Genomic DNA, 26,139 nt, shown 5'->3' with positions numbered 1-26,139 from the left:
CAAATTAGAAACTTTTTCTTTTTTTTCTTTTTTTGGGCTAACGAATGCAAAGCTAAGACATTTAGTTTATTTTTTATTTTTTAAACATACTTTATTAATTTGAACTATACAAACAGGACCGGCAGACATGCATTATTGGAGAGATGTCAGAGCTGTTAGGGGGTGATGACTTGCTCAAAGGCACCTCGGTATCCACTTTTTGGTCCAAACGTGCTAAAATTACTTTGTGCTGAAACAAGTTTTACAAAGCTGCTAAAATTTTGTGTTCTATAGGTTTTTTTTTCCCACACAGAGATGAACCTGCAGGTTGTAGTGGGATTGTTCAATTGAAGAAGCATTGGGTTTCAAATCTCTCCAAAAACTCCAACACGTAGTTTTGGCTCAAGCACATTATCACCTTACATTTATTTTGTCTGTGGATTTCTTAAGACAAAGTAAAAATAAAACCTCTGCAGGACTCAGTCTGGAAAAACACTGACGATGCAGGTGAATATTCCCCCTGTGACGTCTTTACCATTTATGTTCGAGGAAAACAGTTTGAGATGAAGGACTTCACTCCAAAATGTAAACACAGACAGATTGTGCTCGAAGAGTCTGACATCGGTGCTCAAGATCTTTGTGACGGCGCCCTGCCTTCGCTCCCTCCTTGTAGCTCATCCTGTTGAACTCTCACAGATGCAAATGATGACCCACATCCTCCGACAGGCAGTCTGAGCAGAATTGCTGATTAACTCTACTTCTCTATTTGTCTCCTCCTCCCCCCCTCGATGCTAGTTGACTCTTAAGGTGGCCCTGGAATACCACTCCCCGGAGGGACGGAGGGAAGGAGGAAGGGAGGGAGGGAGGGTGTAGGGTTGACAATAAGGGAGAGTTTGCCCTGTTCTCCCTCGGGGGCCTATTTTTTTTTCTTCAGCAGGTGAATGGTGCATCAGGAGGAAAAGCTTCCATTTATATCACTTAATCCAGAAGACACACTATTAGAGAGCTAGACAGGGGAGGAAAACACACACACAGGCGTGCCTGGAAACTTACACACACACACACACACACACACACACACACACACACGCACACACACACACACACACACACACACACACATACACACTCATGCAGGTCTGAGCTCAGACAGTAAAACTCAGACACCCCCCCCGCACACACACACACACACACACACACACACACACACACACACACACACACACACACTCATGCATATGCATACTAACTTTAGCTCATGTATACACTGATCTGTCACGGACAGCACATTGGCACGTTCATGTAAGTCTTGTTAATGCACGTGTGTGCGTGAGTGTGAATATGTCTGTATGCTAATGAAGTGTGAACATGTAAATTCCATTTTATTAGTCAAGGTGTAGATTTGCATAATCTTCCACGGCGCTACGCTGCAACCTACTGTCACCAAGTTATGTCATTATATTCCCTGATTTAGCACTTTCTTTATCTTCTTCTTTTATATCGATCTCTGTTCTACGTGCAGAATGTGCAAATCGTACTGACCCTGGACAATTTATGTGATGAGCCTGAAACATGTTTTACATGGGTGCACACACACACACACACACACACACACACACACACACACACACACACACACACACACACACACACACACACACACACACACACACACCCCCCAATCCACAAATCTCCATCAACCTATTCTTGGGTGTTTGGCTGGCAGAGCTGCTTCTGACACTGTGTCTCTCAGTAATCAGTTGGATTGCATCATGCAACAAATGTCTTCAATCTGCTCTCTAATCACGGCTCAAACCAGGAGAACAATAACATGCTGACATCATACTGCAGATTATGGTGAATCTGCTCTGCTCTCACAGGACTCATGCCGATCTGTTCCACCCCAAACTAGAAAGCATAAACGAGAAGAGGATAGAAAGGAATGATTTCTCTTTCGCAGATTTTGCTTAATAGCTTAACTTGTTTTTCCCTCAAGTTCAAGTTTGTCACTTTAAAACTCATCAACAACATTTTTACCAGCCATTTTTTTATAGGTAATTAAGCTCCATATTTTATAAAATGGCATCAGAATAAGTTGAATTTCAAGCTTTGTAATTTAGGATGAGAAACTGCCATAAAAGCAGAGACACAGAATAATTCTCCCCCAGATGGATGGCAGAGCTCGTTTGACGTTCCATTTACAATATGGCTGCAGAAACAGTTCATTTACAAGAACTTATCAGATTCAAGGATGCACAAAATGAACGAGAGCTACCCATGCATAATACATTTAATTTTTTGAAATGACTGGAACCGTGTTTTATCTACATGACCACGCCTTTGGCATACGACAACCTTTCCAATCTCTTGCCCTGCAGAACCCAGCTGTCACTCAAACTAATATTATTGCCAGCTTCCTGCAGATAAATCAAGCTGGGAGGAGAATCAATTGGATGTGGTGCAAGTTGTAATGATGTAATCAATATGCATCTTGTTCCATGTTTTAGATATGGCATTTAATCACAGTAATGACCATCTTTTATAGCGAGGGAGCCAAGCATGAGGACACATTTCAAATGCTACACTTGTCCTCTCATTCCCGGTTCAGGCCTGTGCCTAGAATTGAATCCCTTCAACTGAACAAATCGACTGCATGCAGTGAGCGAGGCAGCGCCGTGACCTTTTCCCAAACAGTTCCACAGTACAGCTGGGCTCCAGTTTGATATCTACTGTGTACAATTGAAAAAGATACCGGTTGAATAGGCAGCCCATTCCTCTGACTCTGCCGCGAATAAATCTATATGTCCTCCCCTTCTGCCCCTCTCATACCTTTCTGAATCCACGAGCTAGGAGACCCCAACCAATAAAAAGCAGATCTTTATATGTGTAGAGGAGGAAGGTGGGGGTAAGTTTGGGGAAATTGCCGAATGGAAAAGCAATATATGGCTGGAAGATAAGACGGAGCTGAGGGAATAGCTGCTTAAGGCTCTGATTTTCACTCGGGATACAGACAGGAGTGAAGCCATGAGCTAACTGGCAGTTAGCCGCAGATATATGGGCATATAGTTGTAATTTCCATGCTATAATTACAACCCGATAAGATTAACAATAGCTGAGCGACAGATTTTGCCTGAAACCAATAAAAGTGAAATGACATCTTGCTCAGGAGTGAGATTTTTACTGCAGGAAGCAGCTTTAAAGGCACCATTTTTGTCTGCTGGTCGCTCTCTTCCTTCCCGTTAAGATCTCTTCAGCACCATGCTCCCTAAATAGTCGCTCCTGTCTCCATCCGTCCCAAAGTGTTGGAGAAGGATTGGATCAGACATCCTTCAAACTTACAGTGAGGCTCTCAGAAACAAGGAGAAAAATGGGTTTTGCACCACAGGCCTAAATGCCACCTGATGTTGAAGACAGGTCTGGTCTGGTCTGGTTTGGTGAGGTGTCATGTTTTCACACCACTCCTCGAACCCTGCTCTATACTCGATAATAAATGACACGACATCCCATCGGCATACAGTCACATGACGTGTGCGTTCCCTCTCTGTGAATGTATATGTTGAAAGGTTGATTGATGGATGAATGATGACAGGGCTGTCATGCAAGAGTTGTCATGCATTTTCATATTTGTCTGCCTGGAAAATGATGCATGCCTCAAAAGTCATACCGACTCTCTCTCTCTCTCTCTCTCTCTCACACACACACACACACACACACACACACACACACACACACACACACACACAGGAGACTGCACACAGATCTGTTCTTTTACACACGTGTCGTGCTGGGTGATGTGTCAGCGCTGCGTTAGCTCCCGCTGACAGACAGGAGTCGTCAATAAGGCGGGAGGCCGGAGAGAACGGATAAAAGAGCAAACTTACTTTATTCCCTCGGCTGGGTGAGGGTCTCGTGATTCCACAATTCCCATAATCCATCACCATAGGGTCCTTTGATTGGACCATTATCGAGATACGGGTTTTAAGACCCTGTTCATCATGATGCTACCAGCAGTTTGGGAGATTTAGAAACCTCCAATGTTTGAAAAATGAAGACAATATAGATGCAAAAAAAAAATATGAAAATGAAATTAAGAAATCCTGTTTCTGACCTTAAATTGACGGGTTTGTCCGTGTTGTTTCTTGTCATTTTGAATATATTAGCTAAAGGACAACCTAGACTTTTTTCAACATCCAGTGTATTCAATCGGGCCGTCTCTTTGCGAAATTCTCGATGAGCCAGAAGTTAGTCGGAGTCCATCGTTGGGCTTCATAACGGCTCCTCAGAAGTAAGTGAATCGGGTAATTTAGGGAGTTCCCAAGTCTGATAAATATGAGGGAGTCAATCCATGGAGTGACTTCACATAAAGTACCGGTCACAGGATTTTGAAATTAATTATTTCAGTACAAGGGAGGCGTTTGAGGGTGGCGAGCGTGCTGTAAAAACAATCAGGATATCTGCAGACGAGAGGGAGGAGTGTCTGACCCCCGTGTGCAGGGAGTGATAGTCGTCCGGCGGAGAGGTAATAACAGGAGTGATAACTTTTGAACAGGAGAGGTAAACAAAGGAAGAAGAAGTAGCTCAATGTCTTCTCTCTAACAGGTAAACACAGCAGCCAATCACAGCCTTTGCTCGCAACAATCACATCAATGAGAAGCAATCAGGGGCGGCTGAATTGGTCAGGACGCAGACATGCTAAAGCACCCTGCTCAGAAAACTGTTAGTGGAACGGTGGGTATCACTGAAAACACATCAGCATCCCAGACACCTCATTACACTCCCCTCTCTCTCTCTCTCTCTCTCTCTCTCTCTCTCTCTCTCTCTCTCTCTCTCTCTCATCCCTTCTTTTCTCTCGCTCGCTCTCCCAATTGCTCCTCTCGCTCTTTCCTCTCCTGCCGCTCAAACGAACGAACAAACACAAACGCACAAGAACACCTCCTACAGCCGTCGTCGTTGTCGAGGAACTGAAAGTGAAAGGTTTTTTTTTCCTGCTTATTTCCATCACCCCTCTGCTCCTGGCCTCCTCCGAGATAATACTCATTTATCCCACAGGGTGTTTACACAAGCCATCCAGGTTAAGTGACTCCCTGAGAGGAATGACAGACAGCGGCTTCCTTTTCACCAAAGGAAAATTGGATTCATCAACCACTGCTTAATGGTAGCATTCAAGCTCTTGATTACACTCCATCTGACACATTAGTAGGTGTGTTTTTGTGGTGTGCGTTTGCTCACGTGTGTGTCCGAATATGTCTGAATAACCATGAGATCCAAATGAAACCAGATTTAGCAGAATATTTTATTACTTTTTGCAATAAAGTGCTCAAAAACAATAAAACCCGATCCTTTAAATCTTTGTGCCTTATAAAAATCACTCTCATGGTTCCCCATCATAAACTACAGCAATAAACAGCCCTGTATCCACATATGCTAATACGGAGCATCAGGTTTACTCTAATGTTTTATTGGGGAACAGCGGATCCCGAGATCATTTAATAGGCTGTTTCAATTTAGCTGCTCGATTGGTTTAAAGCATCAGAAATCTCCGTCCTTGTTTACTTTCTGCCGGGGGCGCCGTTGGCCAAGCGTTTACATCGCGCTCCATGTACAGAGGCTATCAGACCTCCAAGCGGACGGCCGAGGGTTCAAGCCCGAGTTGTTGCCCCTTTCCAACATGTTTCCCCCGATCATCAATCACTGAGGTACCAATAACTTCTCGAGCTTATCCTCTAAAAACCGTAATGTTATTTTTCTTTAAACAAGCAGATAATGCAGAAATAAACATTCAAAAAAACAGAAAACCAAAACAAAGAGCTTAAAAGAGCAGTACAAGTGAAGTCATTAAATTTATTGTAAAAGAAAATCTGATCTGTGGCTCCTTTCCTGCATGTCATTCTCCATTCTCTCTCTCTCGCCCTAATTTCCGACTGTCCTATCTCTACAATCGAGGCATTGTTTCTACGTATAAAGAAATAATAAGAAAGAAACAACTTGAGCCCTTTCCAATTGTACGCTATGTTCCCTAACTCGTGATCGTTAGCCGTGGTGCCATTTCATTCTGGTTTGTTTCACTGGCTTTCTCGTTGTAATTAGTTTCTGCGGGACAACAAACCATCAGAAGCGAGTGCCTTGTTTCTGATTTATGAAGCATTTAAAAGGTTGCGAGGGGAGGAAAGAGACAAAAGGCTGCAGACAACATAAAGCGGGCTTCAGCTGAGCTCTCAAAGCCGGTGTCAGAGAAAGAGAGGGGAAAAGAGAGAGAGAGGTTCCATGATTAACTTTCATTTCCTATGCCTTATTATTCCTGCCCCCAAATGAAATTTCAGAGGAGGAGATAAATCTTCAGGCTCTTGGCCGTGCACCTAATGTCCAGGAATAGCTACGGCTCGCCACTGCTCAGCTTATCGCTTTAAATTCACAGCAAACTAGCTGTCGAGCTTTTTACCCGGGCAGAATGAAAGCCAGCTTTACCCCGGTGTGTGTGTGTATGTGAGTGAGTGTGTCTGTGTGTGTGTGTGTGTGTGTGTGTGTGTGAGAGAGAGAAATAAGGTCGTCAGTCAGTCTACCTCAGGTTGATATTTATAGATATGGATGGGATGTTGGATCTGAGTGTGTGTGTGTGCTGTTCCTGCGTGTGTGTCCACATGTGAGTTTGAGGCTCCAGTAATGGTTTGTATAGGGAGATCAATAGAATGGAAAGCATGAATCACACCGGCTTTTAATCACACTCCTCTCAGCCCATTTCAAGATGGACACACAGATAAGTAGATATCGATGTCATGGCTCAACCATCCATCCCGCTCATAATTCTATTGTAGGTGAAGACTGTCCATCGACTATGTGAAGCGATCGGCTCTTCAACAGGTAACGACCACTTTCCATTTCCTCATTTATCCTGACTGAACAGTCAGACTGATTCTAATACATGGACACCAGCTCTGAGGCTCATTAATGTTTTCCCATTACAATGGAAAATTAGCACATTAAATATGAAATGTGGGAAATTACAAAAGCAGGTTTTGAACATTGAGAAGGTTTCAGTCGGCGCTCCAACTGAAAAGTCTCAATATTTATCATGAAAAATATACAGTGGGCAAAAAACATGATCATGACCTACCTTGTCTTTTAAAAGATGGAGCTTTCAGTGTGAGCTCAGCTTGTTTAAAAACAGAAACAAGGACTCCCAATTTGAACATTTTAACAGAATAGCTTTAAGACGAGATGTTTATGACTCATGCTTGTCTGCTTTTGCTGCATAGGAGCCCAATGATTCATAGACTTTAACTTTGAAATGTCTCTTCAAATAAGAGATTTTCCAGGGTGGCAGTAACGGCGTTGGACAAAAGGCTCGAGTTGAGCAATTTCGACCTCTCTGAATCTATCCATTGTTCAGCCCAAACAGAGTTCTGACTAACATAAATGGCCGGGGATTCGCTGTGCTGATTGAGCCCGAAGAAGCACAAAATGATTTTTGAAATTGGGCTGAATTTCAACTCCGAAGCTGGTCGTTTGCCGTGCAGCGTGGCATGAGGGCTGATCACAGCTCCATCAGCTGCTCCTTTGAACGGTCGGATGGATTTTTTTTTTTTGGCATGCCAAAAGAAATTCTGGTTGGCTCGCAGCAAAACTTTCACACAGTGAAAGCGGAGCCTTGAGCGTCTTAAGACCTGTTATCAGTACAGACATGGACGCACGTATCTTCATCGACGAAGCTGTCAGTGCTCTATCCCAAATTACACGCACAGTGTGAGCGCAAATTATCGAGCTTAGGTTGCGCTTGCTGAGCGGACAATCCACCTTGGCATCGATACAATCGTACACTGTATGTCTGGGATTTGTCTCAGCTTGTTGGTGACCTCTCGTGCTGTCGAGCACTTTAGGTAAAACGTGTGCTTGACACAGATTTAATGAAACAGTATAATACAATTTAAATGTAATCAAATTGTGTCCCCGTAACTTTATGAAGGTAAAACATAGGAATGCTGGAGTGCTTCATCAGATATTATTAAAGACCAATAAATCATTTTCAAATAAATAATGATTTATTAGTGAAACTATTGAAAAATGAGTTCCCAGAGAAGATGATTGATTGCCTTGATTTGGTAGTAAAACTCACATAAAACATTCTCATCACAACTGTCACATTTCTGGCGAGGTTTCCTCCGTCTGAAGATGATAAACATGCTCGAGCGTGGCAGTGAGTTTTTCATCAGCCTCTCACTTATTCCACCATCTGCTATCGCCAAAGAAACTCTCGAAGCTTTCGCTCAGATTTGGATGAACTGCAACTCGCTTTTTATTATGAGCTCTGACACCAATGAGAAATTATCGGTGGAAATCGTAAGAAATACAAAAAAACAGTGCGGAGTGTGCTGCAAATTCTTAGTTTATCTTAACAAGCTAACAGGGTGCAGGATGCAGACACCCTCTGTACTTTTTAAAGTAGGCTTAAAACATTGCTCATTTTGATGGAGCTTATACTAAGAGCTGGCTCAGATATGGACCAGCTCCGAGTTCTGCTGCTCTGTGCATTCACATATTACTGCACATCACTATCTGTAAAGCATGTACCATTTACGTTACTAGCCACATGTTGGTTCCATTGGATCGTTGGTGCTGCTTCCCTGTGTAGCAGTCTTTGACGTAGTGAGCTAACATTAGCCTGCTAACACAACAATGCATTGCACAGGCAACTGCAGCTCAAGCGCAGGACATCAGAAGAGCGGACGTTTGTTTTTGTTAAACGCTGGCGCTCAAGGGCGACATCTACTGGATCAGAGAGTCCCACATTCTTCCTTTAAAGTCAGTGTGCTGCTTATTAGGTCTTCATAATAAGACCTAATAACTGTCTTACATTTAATTAGCACTCTATAAAGATGGCACAATGAAGAGTTTAACAGCAGTCATCAGAGCCTTGGGAAACATTGTGTTCCAGACTAGAGCTGGGACATGCTGGACATTTGTTTTCCATATCCCTGCTTCACATTCCTTGTTTTTTTTATTGATATTCATGATTCCTGAAACGGAGCCATTTGCTCACTTGCTGCGCCAACGACGGTCCACCCACCAGTTATGAAAATGTATTGGCTTGTTTGGACACCATGGAGACCAGCAAACCAAACGATTGTCCTCTCCTCGCGCCTTTGAATTATCTCCCCTGCTTCATCCACCAGCCGGGCGGGAACACACGATGCACATTTTTTACTCCTATCTGAACTGAAGCTCGGCAGTGGGAGGACAGCTCGCACACAACGAGCGCCTCAATCAAATGTGTGGTTGAACATCCTGCAAAGCATTGCTGTAATTACAGGTGTGGAGAGGAGATGTGATGCAGGTGGTAATTATTCTCCACATATATAGATGAGAATGATTGACAGACAAAGATAGAAGAGTAGAAAAAAAACGCCTCACATCTCCTGGTTAATTATTGTTAATTTGCATTATGAGTCCAACGTCCAGGTGTAATAAGAGCGATAATTATCTCAAGTCTTTCTCTTACAGTCCATTTAATCCTTTCTTTTCCTTCTTTCATCCTTAAAAAATAATTGGATTGCACACCCGATTATGTGGCAATAAATGACACAAAATGAATCGTCTGTGAGATGTTTTAAAAAAACTGCACTTTATTATCACATGCATACGTACAGTCCTGAAGGGTCTGACCCCAGCGTGCCGCCGTGCATAACTGCAAGGCTGTTTGTTTCTCTGCTTGTGTGCATGTAAATGTGTGTGTGGGTGTGTTTTGCATATGGGCCTCTGTCAGACTGTGGGCAGCACAAACAGGGTCCCTGTGGCATGTGTGTGTGTGTTTATATGCTGTGTTAAGAGTGTGCCTATAAGTGTCCCTTTCTGCACTATGATGCTTATTATGCCAGACATAATGTGTTTTTTTTTTGTTTTGTTGTTGTTGCAAAATTAAACCAGATTCATAGTTTGGTTCTCCTATTTCGAGCTTGCTTTGTCTTGGCTGCATTTTCACACACATTAAATGGGTGTATTTGTTTGTAAAGAGATACTTTTATGAGTGTGCTGGCAGTGCTTATGAGTGTGTAATTGTTTTCAGACTTGGATGAAACAAATCCGTAGATTGTGTAAAGACTGAATGTGTTGCAGTGTGTGCTGGCTGCAGCTCATCGCAGTGAGGATTTGAAACGCTGCCTAAACTGGGAAAAGTGATGAGCGGAGCAGAGGGAAAGGCCTTTAAGGGATGTATCACATTCTCGGGCTATTAGCCTTTAGTCTAGGTTCTTTGTCTACTGCTTCTTGGTTCCTGTTGGTGGCACGGTCAATAGTTAATTACAGGCTGACACAGGAGAAGGGCGTCCACCTCACTGCTGAAGAGGGGAATGGATCTGCTCTGATTTACCTCAGTCCACCTTGATTTTTCTCTTCAATCCGCTGTCAAATCAAAGATATTTCTTGTTTGTCACGTCTACTCTTTGCCACATAGTGTTGCCACAATAGTGCAAATGCATTTGTCTTTTATATAAAAGGTATGCCAATATTTCCCTCATCTTAAACACACAATATATGATCCCTCCACCTCAATCTGTCAGAACCCGTTTTAATCTCTTTATTTCACCTTAGGTTTTTGATTTATGGGGTGGGGGAGGGAGCTGTGTAAGCTGTATAAGATGTTGAGCACTTTGTGATGCAACCTTGTATGAAAAGTGCTACACAAATAAAGTTTGATTGGTTGATTGATTGATTACACACAAGGGAGTAATCAAATGGAATGTGACACAACTAAAATAAAAGGGTTGTAAATCAAATTCAATCAATTTTTAGTTTTTGGTGCCAAAGATATGAGGAGATGATTTGGCTCATTAGTTGTATGTTTATAATAGTCTCATGTCTGAGGACGCACTGATGCATCGGGTTTAACAGCTTTATCGGCACATCGGCCAATAAAGCGGCGTGAGCTGAAGTCAGTAGCCGATGTTTATTTGTTGTGTCAAATCAATTAAACGCCGAAATCTAGTTCAACTAACGACTGATTCAGAGAATAGTTTTTTTTATTAGACGGATGAAGTCCCCCTTTTTTCCCCATCGTCCAACGTCAGAGAAAATGACGCATCGTGGGGGTCTTACACTAAAACAAAGAAGTCATGAATCAAACATTGAGATCGGTGATCTGCTAATCTGTCGTTATATCGGTCCAGATTTTTCCAATCGGTGCATCTCTTCTAATGACCCATGTACTGTTTGTGTGAGTCACGGTGTTATAACTAAGAGAAACACAGTCCATTAATTACATCCTAAACAGTTGAATATCCACTAAGTCATGACGCCTTCTTTTAAAACATGCGGCTCATAACGGCCTGCAGCTCCATCAACTGCAAACGGTAAACCTTTGATACTGTTGTGCTTCCTGCTATTGCACGTCCACCTTAAATAGGCCCGTTTAATTTTTTATTTTTTTTCCTGGATCCTTCTTATGTCTCTGCGTGTTGTCTCTGTACACACACCTCCTCTCTGCTGTGCTGGGAGTTTATTTATCTTCAGAAGAGGGGAAGACCTCTTGTAAAATAGCTGCAATTACACCTCTGCTTGTCGGATCCTTTGATATTTACTTTTGATGATCTGCCCTGTGTATGTGCGCCGTTTGATCACCTGACAGCCTGCTGCATGCTGCAGGAAATCAAACCGTTGTTTGCCTTTAAAATAATCGACAGGAAAAGCAGTCATGGCATTTCCTTGCTAGTTTATCCTCTCTTGGCCCGGCTCCTGATGAATAACTTAGCAGTCGCTGACCACAGAGCCATGCTGGATGCCCTTGTTGTTTGTGTGTCCACGCCGCCAGCTCCCCTACAACAGGGAGCAAACATCTTCCAACTAATGATCTACTTTACATTTGTTTTAATTAGGTGTATTCAAATAGCTCTGAGCAATTAGTAACTAGCCAGAGCATCCAAGTGGGAGTTCGTGAGTAAGAGTAAGGCTTTTCTGTTATCGGGTAGGGGGTGTTGTTGTTTTGATCCTGCAGCTCGCTCCACCATCTAGGGCGCTGTGCCAAATCTGCTTAAACACAAGCTTTTCTATTCTTCCCCTTTTTGGATATCTTGAGGAAAGCGGGTTGGCCTGTGACAACAGAAAAGCCACCATTGGACAGGTGCGGAGTAAAAGAGCAAAGGGTGCAAACAGACACATTTGTTGGAGGGGGGGGGGAAAGAGACGTTACGGTGCAGAGGAAACGTGACGAGGCTGGGAGGGAGAGGAGGGATGAAGGTGGGCAGATGCTTCCAGGGGCACAGCTCAAGATGCTGTTTGAAGTGCTCTGGGGGTCTCTTCCCTTTATTGTCTCTCTTAATGAGCTTTTTATGTTCTTGTGTATTTTCACGCAGCATGTGATGGTCCATGAACGCCTCCTTTTGTGGGCCTCCTGATGGATCTGTTCTTTTTTATCCGGCTATTCACCGCTGCATGTAAATTTAATTATAAGCATCTGGTTAGTGAACAGGACTAATTAGCAGATAGAGGCTGGAACAGCAGGTCAGAAGCTCGAGGTTCCCCTCCAGCCCCCGCGTCCTCACAATTTCCTGACTATCCTTCAGGCAGAGATTAGCCCTCCTTTTTCAGACGCGATGTGTTCAGGTGCCGTTAAACACTTTTGTTTGTGGATTTAAGGACAAAATTGATGCAGCAATCTGCGGCAATTTAATGTGACAAACGTGGCTTCAAAAATCGAAAAAGAACTACAGGAACAAGCTGTCAGGAAAGCGACACAAAGAACACCGTCAGATTTCAAAGGCACAGTCGGGCTGATACACAAACAAGCGGTCTATAATTAGAGGAGAAAGGTGGATTCCAACAGAGGTGAGCAGACTCCTGAAGAAGAGCTCCAAAGAAAGACTGAAGTCTGCTTTCAAACACTGAACCGTCACAGCCGGCAGCTGCTTCCCAGGGCATGTTATCTGCCACAAATGTGCTGTAATGATGCAGCCTGTGGGGTGTTAATGTATCCCTGCAGACTTTCAAAATAAAGGCCTTTATTGTGCATTCTCAGTATTGCAAAACATAACCCCCCCCCCCCCCCCCGATTCTGTTGATGTAGCCTCCAGATCGAACAAAAATGATTCCTTCATATTTCTTGCTGCCCTTCTGTATATTCTTGTAAATGTTTACATTTCTTTTTTTATTGTGAAATCAGTACAAGTGATAGACAATAAAAACATAGCAGAGGAGGAGGACAGCAAAGACACACAAATATATACTGCAAAATACTGAGACATCAGCTGACAGACGACAACCAGCAAAGACTAAATGACTAAATTATACAAAAAAGGATTCAAGAAGACAGAGAGAGAAGGGAAGGGGGGACGATGGTGCTTTTTTTAAGGTGGAAGGAGGTGAGAGAACTGAGAAGGGTGTCTGGTATGTTTTGAATAAGTTGATGTGTGGATTGATGTTTTGGTGTGAAAGGTGAACGTTTGTGTATAATGCAACCAGGGTTTTGGGGTCAAAGGTCCACTGCTGTTGATTTGAGGATATGATGGAGGGTAAAGGTGGGGTTGTTGTTATTTTTCTTTGGTCGGGTCCAGCATCCATCGGACCCTCAGAAGGGGACTTGACACTTGCAGGACCCTGTTTAAGGTGTGCATATGTGAGGGGGAGGGGCCACCCGACTATAGGAGGGAGCCCCCCCCCCATACAGCAGCTTGTTTATAGTTGTTGCTATTTCCTGTCTGCTCTGCTTCCTGTTTTATTTTGTAGTTCTTGTCCCCAGTGTTTCTTGTCTTACTCCCTCTCTTTGTCTCGTTCTCCTTTATTTTGATTGCCCTGATAGGCTTCACCTGTGCTGTTAGTCTCACCTGTGTGTGATTACCTTGTCGTCAGTTTATTACACGTCAACCTTCCTTGTATCCTTAAGCCTGTAGTACGGCTTCCTTTGAACCTCTGTGTTTTCCCCCAGTGATTGCATTTTGATGGATTTCGCCTTTTGGTTAAAAATAAATCTTTAGTTGTGTTCGGCAATTGGGTCCTACTGCTTTTTTTTTGTCCTCCCTCTTTTGCTTTAAGATCTTAGCCGAGGTTATTTGTCTTTCCCAAATTGAAAAAGACTGCCTCAGTGTGAAAGCGAGAGATTGAATCTTTGGTTCGGTGGTATTTAAAAGTGCAGGAAGCAACAATCCTGTGATCCGTGAAATGAACAGACGGACAGCTGACGTCTAAACGTTGACACTGTTACCGCCTCTTTTATATCTTTCATCTCCACAACCACGGCAGAAAACAGGTCAAAAACTTATTATCTATTGATGTTTTCCAACAAGCAGAAAAGCTGGATTTTTTTCTGAACTTCTGACCTCATTCTTATCAGAATAAACCAGCAATTAGCAGCTAAAATAGACATTAGCCCCTGTCTGTTCTGATAGCCGTGGTTGCAGAATAACAACACGCTGTAATGTGTCAGAGAAGACGCCACTAAATGGATGTGATGTTTTAATGAGGAACAACAGCATGGTGCAGAAAGAGAGAGCAAAAATGGTCGGCAAGAGAGAGAGAGAGAAAGGAAAAAAAAAAGAAACGCAGACCAGTCAAGTAGTGTCTTACCTTGGAGAGAGACACAGGTCGTTTAATTGTGTTGTAATGGAGGTCAGAGCTTACATGCTCTCTTGGCAGGCCCTCGGTCCCACAGCCAGCTCCACAGTCTGCAGGGCTCCATGTCTGATGTGTGTTAAGGAGATGAAGAGTGATGGAGGAAGAGGATGAAATAGAAGACAACATAGAGGACCTCTAAGGCCTTGTTTCATTTAGTCCTCTGGTCACAGGAGGAGAGCGGTGACTGACGGTAGAGGTGACTCGCCTGTCTGCTGGGCTGATTCCCACGCTGACTCACTCTCTCTTTTTTTTTCTTCCGATCTTCCTCTCATACACTTACAGACTTTTTCCATCTCCTTTCTCTCTCTCTCTCTCTCTCTCCCACCCCTTCACCTCCTTCTCGCTCTCCTGTGGATTTCTGTCATCCAAAAAAGAAGGTTTAGTTTCAGAACAAACATGGTAATGGGGTTGGGATGAAGAAAGAGGGAAATGTCAGACAAGTCACACAAGGAGATACTGTGCCTTGTCTTTTTTTTTCTTTGACTGAGGCAGGTCAGAGCACTCACTTTGCAATCTTTTTTCTTTGCACGGATGCTGCAAGCACTTCAGGTCGGCTGTATTTTGGCAGGGGGCAGCTCCACAGAGATATTCATTTCTGGGGCAACCCCGGGTGTGTTTTAGCTTGAAGAGAAACTTTTGAACCCACTGTGAAGTTGGAATGAATGTATAAGTAGAGCTGCAAAGGTGTTCAGTGATGTTTATGTTCTGTCTTTTGTCCTGGTGCCGGCTACATGTTCAACTCACTGCACCGTACTCTACATCGTTCCAGAATCCACGTGTAGTCCCAAAGTACATGAGTATTAGTAATGCTGTTGCAGGTAGAAAATAGTTGGAGTCAGGGTCGGGTTAATATATGAAGAAAATAACTAAAATAAAATAACCTGTGATATTCTTTCAGTCTACCGTTTTTGTTTTCTTGTGTTTTGTGTTCACTTCCTGTTTTATTTTGTAAAATGCTGCTGTTGGATGATACCTAGTCCTGACTTCCTGCCATTGTTCTGTTTTCCGCCTTTTGTTCAAACACACCTGCGTCTCATCTGCAGTTAGTCTGACCTGCATATACACCCATGTGTTCCCAGCAGCCCTCTGCTCTATTGTCTTTGTCTCTGGCTGACATAACTCAGGCGTCGTCCATTAATATTTACAGGTCCAACCTCAGACCAGATGGACAGACGACCGACTCTTATCACGGACCCACAGACGACTTGATGATCACTAAATTGTCCAATCATACGTCCTAAATCTCAAACATCTTTTCTCCTTTGTCTGCAGAGTTATTGATAAGGAAGAAAAAAATATCACAATAACACATTTCTAGTGATTCTACTGTAAACTGTAAAACCTCGTCACCTGCAGCTCAAACTTCATCATGTTACTGGTACCTTGAAGGACAGCCCCCTTACAATATTTTTGTAGATGCATCATAAGAATGGCCATTATATTTGTATCCGCACCTTCAGACTGACACTATAGTGTGCACATCAGTAGACTGATCTCTTTGACATGACACAAACTTTCAGGGGAAAACACTACGTTCAATCTTAAGACATCTTCTTACCAGAAACAAACTGACAACAGTGCTGTACCCAGACAACTCTGTTTGCCCCATCAAGAAGAAACAGTGAACACTCATTTTCACTTTGCTGCTGTTAGAGGGTCAGAAAACACTTCACACAGCACATTTGGATCAGAAAGAGGTGAAAGATAGAGACGAACCAATTAGACACCAAACTAGTCAAAAAGGTGATTTAAAAGAATCTGCATAAAATAGATATTGAAATGTTGTGTGCAATAGGCTGAAAGCTCACTGAGGATGGGAAACTTCTGATGGAGTCAAAACAACACACTGTTCCCGGCAGCCGAACTTTAAATGGCTAATAAAAGGAGCGTTTGTAGGCCTAATGTTTTATTTGGTTTATTGAGAAGGAATTGTGCGGCATTAAGCTTTTCTTTTCATTTCTTTTCTTGTAAACAAAACACGACCAAAGGCCTAAAAAAAAAAAAAAAAAAAAAAAAAGAGTAGGCGAGGGGGCAGAATGAGAAAAGAATGGGAGGAGGGCATAAACAAGTCGGGTCTGGCTGAGCGAGCAAGCTAATTAACTCGAAAAACTATAAAAATGTAAATTGCAATTTGCTACCGTGGGCATCTAATTAAAGCCACTGGAATGTTAAGGACCAAATTGAATTTGCTAAAGAAGAGGAAGAATATATGATATTGCCACATTGTCAGGTATCGATCGCCTACAGTTGCCTTCATCACAGCCTGGAGAGACAGGAACAGAGAGAGAGAGAGAGAGACAGGAACAGAGAGAGAGAGGGAGAGAGAGAGAGAGAGAGAGAGAGAGAGAGCGTGGAGGAAAGACATGAGGAGGGAGCACAGATGAGCTCAAAAAGGGTTTGGGAGGAGAAAACCAAGAGAGACAACTTGTGATCAAAGTGTTCCTGCAGAAGCAAAACAGTTTGGCAGAAACAACAAAACACGATTTCCCGCCAGAGCCAGAGAATCTAATCAGAGCCAAATGGCCTCCTAATACTCCACAGGTGTACGAGGCAGACGGTCGCATGCTACGCAAAGAGATTATTTAAAACGAGGATTGACTGAAACTTGCTACAAATCCTCAAAAGGGTTCAGCGAGCCTCTAAGATCCTCCACAGCCCCGGAGTTAATTGCGTTAGCTTAATTGGTTCAGAGTATGTATGATACTTTGCTGTAATTATTGTGCATGCAAAATTGTGGTGGTTTATCTCGTTATGTCATGTCCTCTGGGCGTGAGATTAGTTTGTACTTGCATGGTTTGTGTGGGCGTGTGCGTGTTTGTGTGTGGATCAGACTCTTAGGAGTGTATGTGAGCGTGCAGACGTGCGTGCATGCAGGTGAGTAAAAACATCCTACATGCATCATTGTTGTAGGGTCGAGCTGCCTCTTTTAAATGCCAGTCTATTTCTCAATCCAAAGCTGGAGGTGTGTGAAGAAAATAAACCTTTGGGGGAAATCTAGCCAGCTAAAAAAAAACACACACATTATTTTTCGACTCATTCAGTTTTTATTTTACGGCTGCACAGCTCGGAATATTTAAGTCGTCATCATACCAGATGGGTGCAGAAAGGCTGAGGATTGTATGGTTTTTATTGAAGTAATAAACAATAATCACCAGCTTTACGAACAAACAGAGCAGGCTGACTAGATTCAGTCATGATGTTAAATTCATAAAGCAAATGAGTGGGATTCTGGTGCGATAGAAAGGTGAGTTGTTTTTTTTTGTGGCTTTGCATAATTTCACATCTCTGAAGCCTTTCCTGTGTTACGTCTCATTTATCCTCCTAATTCTTGCCTGTGTGTGAAACACGATCCATCCACTAATGAAATGTGTTTAGCAGCTTCCAAAACAACGTCTTTTATTTTCTCCTTCTCCCCAAAATGAAAAAAAGTCTTTTCATTTTTAAGTGCCCCGTGCGAAAAGTAGAATTGATTTCCTTTGGAGTGGGGGAGTCTAGACAGCTCATTGTGAAGCCAATACAGCAAATGTAGCAGATAAGAAGGAAAGCTCTGATGGACAAATTTACAAGCAGCCATAAATCCCTCCTTCCCTTCCCAGCACCCTCCCATCCTGAATTTCCCGGCCTCCCAGCCAACGGTTGCAGTTTGTCAGCCCAGTAAAAGTTTTATACGTGCAGGAGAGGAATGGTCTGTCTGTTGCTGCCATGAGTTACAGTCAGCTGTAAACAAACTTGAGAAAGGCCGTAAATAGACTGAATCAAGATGACAGCTCCTATAATGCATTAACAAGAGTCGCAAGGCTGCTAAAGACGCCTTACTGTGGAAGTACTGTGTTAGTGCGCCACATAGGTTGTCTGTTCAAGCAGCTTATTACCACCTGCTGTGGACTCACATTCATAGTTTGGGGTTGACGTCGACTGGCTGCAGGCTGAGGAGGAGGTCAGGGGTCACAGCACTGGGAGGGAACAGGTCAAACTGATGAGGTTTTCACTCATGTTCTGTTTGTAGCTCAACACAAAGTCAATCAGTCTTCTGCTGGTTTCTCAGACCGGCCGCTCGGTGTTCACTGTTAACGGGAGAGTTTTAGTTTCAGTAATAATCAATAATCTCAACCAAGTGCAATAATCGCAATAATAATCATTGCCTTTTTTATAACCTTTTTTGTATATTTTTTTCTGCTTCTTCCATGCATATTTTTTTGTATATATATATTTCAACGGAAGAGTGTTCTATTATTTATTCTATCTTATTCTTTATATTGTTACTTTTTGTTACCTGCTACATTTTGATTTTATTGTATATGCTGCTGGAACCTAAATTTCCTTGAGGGAGTCGTCCCAAAAGGATCAATAAAGTTCAGTCTAAGTTTAGTGTTGAAAGACAGGATGTCTCAAAGTTCATTTTTTCAAACATAATTGTAAAACTCCAGTAGAGGATTTGGAGCATTAAGGAGCCGACAGTTGTTGATAGTTTGGAGTCAAAAGCCTCACTTGTGTTCACCTGCGTGCGTGTTTACACACCGTCTTGTTCACATGTGGTGATGATGTGTGAAATGCCGATGTTAAGGGGGCAGCTCTTATTCTTTTATTAAACACCTGCAGCCGTCTCAGCTGATCAGACGCGATCACGCCATGGTGAATCAGAGCGTCAGAGCTCCATTAATGTTGGCTTTTTACCATCACAGAGTGAACCAACTGAGAGCTGATTTAACAAACTCAACTCAGCTGTGGGTAAAATCACAATCAAGGACAAATGTTTCATTAATCGAGATGTTGATTTGAGGTCATATCACCTCGCGATATTAGTAACACCGCTATAACAAGTAAATATTATATTTTCCTTTCATGTCTCTTTTTTTCGAGCAACCTCACGTGAACCCGACTGCCACCTTCACGCCTCCCGGAGAGCATGACGGGGAGCGAGAGAGGTCGCGCTGTATAAAATGACAGTCAACAATTACCTCAGCGCTGTTTCAAAAAAACAAAAATCAAATAAATAAAGATCTTCATATTTGTTCCTCTCTGCTGCTTGTAACACCTCGAGCTATTTCTCTCCACCAACTGCATTTTAACTTAACATATTCGTCGCCCCGAGAACAAAATAATTTATTAAAACAAACAACCTATTAATAAGAAATCAATATAGAGACTCCCAGAAGTGTTCTCACGTACGGCGTTAATGAATTTCTTAAAAACCTCCCAGGTGAAGCGAATAGAAAAAGTGAAGGATGTAAAGAGGATGCAGGATAGTGTGGCAAATGAGTGTGAAAAAGAAAGAATAAGTGATGGAGATGAGAGGCTAATAAAGAGGTTGTTTATCGCGCGCTGCATATCATTTACATTGATAGAGTCTGTTAAACATTGATGCACTGAGTATGAGTTTCATAACGCTTGGATCGTTTGTTATTTGTCCTTCATGTGCCTTCTGGATGCTCACGTGTGTTTTCTCTCCTCATCTGTCCTTCAGATGAAACGTTTTAGAAATCAAATGATTCAATCAATAATGAGAGGTTTTGATTTAAAAAAAAAAATATGAAGGACAGAATTGCTATGCTGTAAGAGAAAAATGACGCCTCGTCTTTGTTGTTCTTGCAGCCCACAAATGTTGCATATTATGTTCAGTGTAAAGTCTGACAGACTGAGTCACTGTCTCTCTTTGTACACACATGTCAAACTGTTTGATACATGTCTGATTTGTAGCAGGACAATAAACAAGAAAAATAAAGTGCTGCTGAGAAATGTTTCTTTGTGGTTTTTTTAACTTAAAGGGATTCACCCATTTACACGAAGCTGCAATAAGATGCAATATGACGCTTTTTGCATCACATGAAGAAAACTTTCAAGCAAAGAAAAACATATTTTTCTCGTCTCAGGGCAAAATGAGGGCTGGATTCACGACCATTCAACACTACTACCTATGTTTCTAACGATACACAGCTTCATGTAAATAGGTGAAGTATCCCTTTAACAATGGCTCATTTGAGGTGTAAAAATATTCAACTCTCAACTTGAAAACAAAAAACATGCAAGAAACAACTTTGCAGGTATTGCGCACACAGATGCACACACCTGAAATAGTGAGTGTGAAACAGATTTTGCACCCTCTAAAGTCGTTTTGTTTGTACTGCAGGGCATGCAGCCCAGTTTGTGTGTCATGTGTGTCGTATTGTAGAATATCACCTCTCTCTGTCTCTCTCCCTCTTCTTGTGCTTGCAGGAAGACCTTACGGAGCCTCGGTGCAGAAGGACACAATGAGGTGGCAGCTCCGCTTGGCTGGTCAGGCATAGCTGGAACAGGAAGAGAGATTACCTCCCAGAGGGTCTCTGTTGGTGTGTGTGTGTGTGCGTGTGTGTGTGTGACATCCTTTTCCAATTAGGAACACAGTCACCTCTTTGCCATCGGGGTCATTGGTGTATCGTGTTCCTTTCGGAAAACAAAAACACTAATCTGTTCGACTTTTTTTTATCCACTCAGGCATTAATATAATATATGCTCGTCAATGGGCTTCACCTGCTTCCCAGCATGCCTTTGAGGAGAGGAGGATAAAAATGATAAATGAACTCATATGGCTCCTTTCTAGTCTTCTAACTTCTAAAAGCTTTTTGATGTGAAAAGTTCAGTCAGACCTTTAAAATATGAGGTGAAGTTTGCAGTGCATTTAAAACACAGCTATTGGATGCCAACCATGTCAGTTATGTTTTTGCAATGGCGGGTAATGGAAATGTGTTGGTAGCTTTCTCCGTAAATGTAAACTCATAGAAAAGTAATGCTGCTCATTAATCCAACACAGGTCTCTAGACTGTACACGTGTGGTGGTAACTGTGTCCTCCTCTGTGTTGCTCTGGTTGACTCTGGACGTTTCTGCTCGGGGAGTTGGTGTTATTCTCCAGCCAATGACAGCGTGCAGGTGAGTTTGGGAGTTGATACAATTCAGATATTGGACCGCATTCAAACCAGAGAAAATGACAGGCGCAGACGAATCAGCAAAGAAGACAAAGTCTAATCATAGTGAGGTCAAACACCTTTAGAGCTTTAGTTCCCAAACTAGGGTGAACCTACGAAAGGTTTTTTTTTTTTACCTGTGGACGCTGGGTTGATCTACCTGTTGGACAGGTAGGCAGTTAGCTTGTGAAAAGGAAATGGACAGCAGTCACTTTCTAAAGAGTTGGTGTGTGAACCGTTGTGTCCTATAAGTACCAGATGCTTCATAAACAACTATTATTGTTCCAAGTCGTCTTTGTATTTTACATTTTCCTCGCCTGCCTTCCTTCCTTCCTTTGACTTATTTGCCTTCACTGACGACCAACCTGTTGCTTCTTAAACACCAAGTAAACTGTCTTCTTGTTTTCTGCTTTTATCTTTGTCATTGTTCTGCTGTTAAAATATTCCCCCTCAATCTTAAACCTCGAGTCAAATTAAAAGACAAGACGTTGACGAGCGCACACCGAGTGTAGTTCGTTCATCTTTCCCTGAAGACAGCTCCTCTTTAGGCTCCTTTTATTTTGTCATGAAAGACCCCCAGAGGGCAAGCTTATATGCAACCTATTTCACCGGATTTTTTTTGTTCGTGATCCCAAATTCAAGAGCTGCATGTGCACGGACAGACAGATAGATAGACACAGACTGAGGCAGACAGACGGGACATGTATCTGGAGGGGAGAGTGGTATTCTGTGAGGATTGATAGACTCCATATTGTGAGCTAATGATCTCCCTAGGGCGCTGGAGAGAAACGATGAAACCAGCCTGCATGACACTGTCACACTCCCTATGTCGCACTGCCACCTTCATCGCTCCATCTTCTCTCTCTCTCTCTCTCTCTCTTTATCACTCTGTCTTCCTCTCATCCTCTCTTTGTCTCTTCCTTGGGGTAACGCATCGATTCACCTTTGTTTGTACTGTCACCCACACATTTTCAACTGTCACAGCGTGAGACGGAGTTCAGCCGACTGATGGAGCTGATTTAGAGTAAGAGGTGTGCTGCTGTCCTCATTTCCCCCCCAAAAAAATGAACCTCCACGACGTCTTTTCTTATTTAGTTCAAGCTGAATGAGAAATGTCAGAAATGTCTGCAGGAAGAGAGAAAAATAAAGTTCCTGCGGGGAAGGGCTGCCAGTCTGTGTGAGAGAGCGTCATCTGAAGAGATTTGTTGGGGAAAAGATCGTTTTAAACCAATCGTCAGCACGTGCACAATCACAAACACACTCTGCGTGTCCTAGTTATGTTGAAGACAAAAGACAAATCAAGTCTTTCCTTCTGACTATGTAATAATAAACAAAGAACGTTGACTTCAGGTAGAAAACTTCTCTGCAAAGAGAAGGGATTTTCTGCTGAAACAATATTTTCCAACCAAAGCCTGGCAGCAGATAACCAACCAATCTGCGACATCACAGACACACAACATGTAGTTCTTTCTGTTCCTGAGTTTGATGTCTTGTTTTTCTTTCTCTGTGTGTTGTAAATATATGACGCTTTGTTAAAGTTTGTGTCCCTTGATGGTTGTGTTTTCCTCTTTGAGGTCAATTTGTGTCCTGGCATTTCTGTGTGTGTGTGTGTGTGTGTGTGTGTGTGTGTGTATATGTATGTGTGTGTGTGGGTGGGTGTGTGGTTTAAACATTTCATGTGCTTTAAACTATTTATGTTACTCTCAGTCTTTTAGGTTCTATATTTTTTAAAGCTCACCTGGGGGAGGGGCTACTGCCCTTTGTGATGTCATGAAGAAAAAATCTCCAAACAGCCTGTTTGAGGACACGTTTTCTGAAAAGTGGAGCAGGTAGAAGACGGAGAGGATGAACTTTTTTCCTAACACAAAGGTTTGTTGGGACACACGTCACCTGAAAAAAACACGGAAACTTGTATTTTGCATATTTGACCATTGAGACGTTTTTGTCCTTTTTGACCTTTTAATTATATCAGCAGTCTCCTGCATTAAAATCTATGTTTTTGTTTATCTCCAAAGATATTTCAAAGTTGTTGTTTTGTGTGTTTTTGTGTTTTTTTTTTTTTTTTGGCAAAGCTGTTTTGACGCTTTTTGTTTTCTTTGTGGTCATTCCCAGAGTTGTTGGGCAATTTCTTCACCGAGGTTTTCTTGTGCATCTTTGCGATTATTTTGTTTCCCTCTTAGCAGTGCTTTCGTTATTTTTTTCCGTTGTTTTGTGTCTCTCTTTGTTTGTTTTTATATTTCTCTTTCCAAGTTTTGATTATTCTTGGTTTCGATATTTTGCAACTTCTGGTTCTGTCTGTGTTACAGCTGCTTTCCTCTTCACGGTCGTTTTGTGTTTTTATGTGGTGGTTCATACTTGTCTTGTGTTTCCTTGCAGTTGTTTTCAGAATCAGAATTGTTTTTCATCGCCAAGAACATTAACATGCAGGAATATTTAAATAGGAATTTACAGGAAATTGTCTTGGTGTATTGGTTTCCCTTTGCAGTTTTATCACGTCTGTTAGTAATAATAAATTCATATATTGTCATTTAAACTGCTGTGGCTCCCTTACCTCCCGTTGGCCTGTCCAGAAATCTATCCACGTTGTATTAACAGGTTGACAGATTTTCTTTCAAACCTTTACCAACACATCATCTCCCATCTCCTCTGCTGTGCTTTGTGTTACTGCTCTCCTTCAGTGCTGAAAGCAAATAATCTCCTGTTGACGCTGACACCTTGCCATTTTCGCATCCTTTTCCACCTCCCCCTGCGAGAAGAAGTCTTTGTTGTCGAGAATTACAGTTTTTCTTGTCTCACCTCTCTTCACCTCCCCCCTCAGTTCTCAATCAAATGTACACAGCCAGATCTCTGTTTTGATTGCTTTGCTGGCTTCATATTGTTGACTTGTTTTATATAGAGATAGACGCTGAGGGAGAGAGATGGAGTAAGGGAGCCGCAGCTGGTGAAAGGGACCGAGATGGGGGGGTCAGATGTGGGCTGAACTGTGTGTTGGTTTGCTTTGAAACTGCTAAGACTTATCTGTCTGAATTCCCCTGCTACATTTCAACCCTTCTGTATTACTGCACCAAGGAGGAGACGAGATTGACAAAGACAGTGCAACACTTGAAGAGACTCGTGCACCTTTGCTTCTTGTTGAAAGTGTAAGAACGTCCTCTGCACTTCTGACTCATCACGCCATTTTCTAACGCTTGCTTTGATTTCCTGAGTCACTCACTTTCCTTTGTTGTTGTTTTTTATCCGGTGTTATCAAAGGGAAGCACGTCTAACGTACCATTACACATGCTGCTACAAATTTCAGAGAAAAAAAATAGCGGCCCAGGGGTGTGTGAGTCACTTACTGAAGCAGATTCATCCCACTGCAGCTTCATCTTCACACACCAGCATGCTTTCCTGTGCGTGCCAACAAAATGATGGCATTTCCCCCAAAACCTGAGTAACACATTTGGGACTGTTTTCTAGATTACGAAAAGCAAGACATAAAACATTGCTGTACGATAAATGTTCAGCATTGTATCAACTATTGCATTTTAGCCATGAGTGTTATTGAACGGACAAAAAGATTTGTAGGCAATTTTTACTGTCCAGTCACATCATTATTATAGTACAGCCTGTCTGCAGGGATTTGACCGAGCAATTGATCAATACATACGCACTCTTTAATCTATCAGCCTTCCCAGATTGTACCTAAACTTGTAATAGGAGCCAAGCCATTACATCATCCAGCCATTCCTGCTGTAACGTTTTGAAAGGGTTTAAGCTTTAAGGCCAATACATTGCTGAAGCAAATCAAAAGACTCATTTATCTTTTCTTCAAACTTCAAATTAAGGTTTTCTATGAAATATCAAGCGAGGTTTGTCATTTTAGTGCTGATGGCCTGAGCAACACTTATCAAAGAGGGTGTATCTGAAAAGGGAAATATCCTGCGTATGCAACGTCTGCAGTACTTAAAAGACCTGAGTGAAGGCCAGCAGCAGATATCAGGGTCCTTCCGTTTAGTTTAAAGATCATGTGTGCTCTTGCAACAGTAGATACATCCTATACCCACATACTCTACCATATCCTGCACCGTCTCTGTCGGAAATATTGAGGCAATGCAAGTACTTCAAAAAAAGTTTTTTTTTTTTTTTTTTAAATTAGATATTTTTAGTTTCAAAATTCTGTAAAATATACCCTGAACCCAGAGAAAGTTTATTTACATTTGAACAATCACATCAACGTTTATATTATAAGTGCAATATTTTTTCATCATGTTTAAAATGCAGATCTTTCTCAGCAAACATGAGCTTGTTTTTTTAGGCCCATCATCAGGTCAAACTTCTTTCCATACACAACGAGACGTGATACTCACGTGCGGTGGATAGCAGTCCACGCAGTCTGAATATATTTCAGAATAATATTACCACCTCTGAACCTCTAAATGTCTTTCTTTCTCTTTCACACCCACACACGCGTCCATACCACTAAAAACGATTACAGGTAGTTTCCTCTGTGTTAAGTGAGTTAGTGAGGCGTTCCTGTTTCATAATCCCACCATCTCTGCCTCAGCCACTTTGTGCGATGGATGTCAGATCCCAGCATGTGGTCTATGTTAAAACATTGCAGGAACTTTTGAAAAAGCAGGACCTTTC

General features: G+C 42.3%; 1 long non-coding RNA gene across 1 annotated transcript in view; it reads left to right on the top strand.

Moving 5' to 3' along the window:
* Positions 1-23,499, top strand: part of LOC306841003 — a 39,110-nt gene extending 15,611 nt beyond the window's left edge. Inside the window, exons 2-4 of the long non-coding RNA XR_013781420.1 lie at positions 20,785-20,897; positions 21,359-21,475; positions 23,218-23,499. This is a non-coding gene — a long non-coding RNA (uncharacterized lncRNA). The remainder of the gene's footprint in view (positions 1-20,784; positions 20,898-21,358; positions 21,476-23,217) is intronic.
* The last annotated feature ends 2,640 nt before the right edge of the window (positions 23,500-26,139 follow it).

Source organism: Symphodus melops, assembly GCF_947650265.1.
Source record: "Symphodus melops genome assembly, chromosome: 19".
Taxonomy (NCBI): domain Eukaryota; kingdom Metazoa; phylum Chordata; class Actinopteri; order Labriformes; family Labridae; genus Symphodus; species Symphodus melops.
Note: the sequence above shows the minus strand (reverse complement) of the source record. Positions and strands in the feature narration are given on the sequence as shown.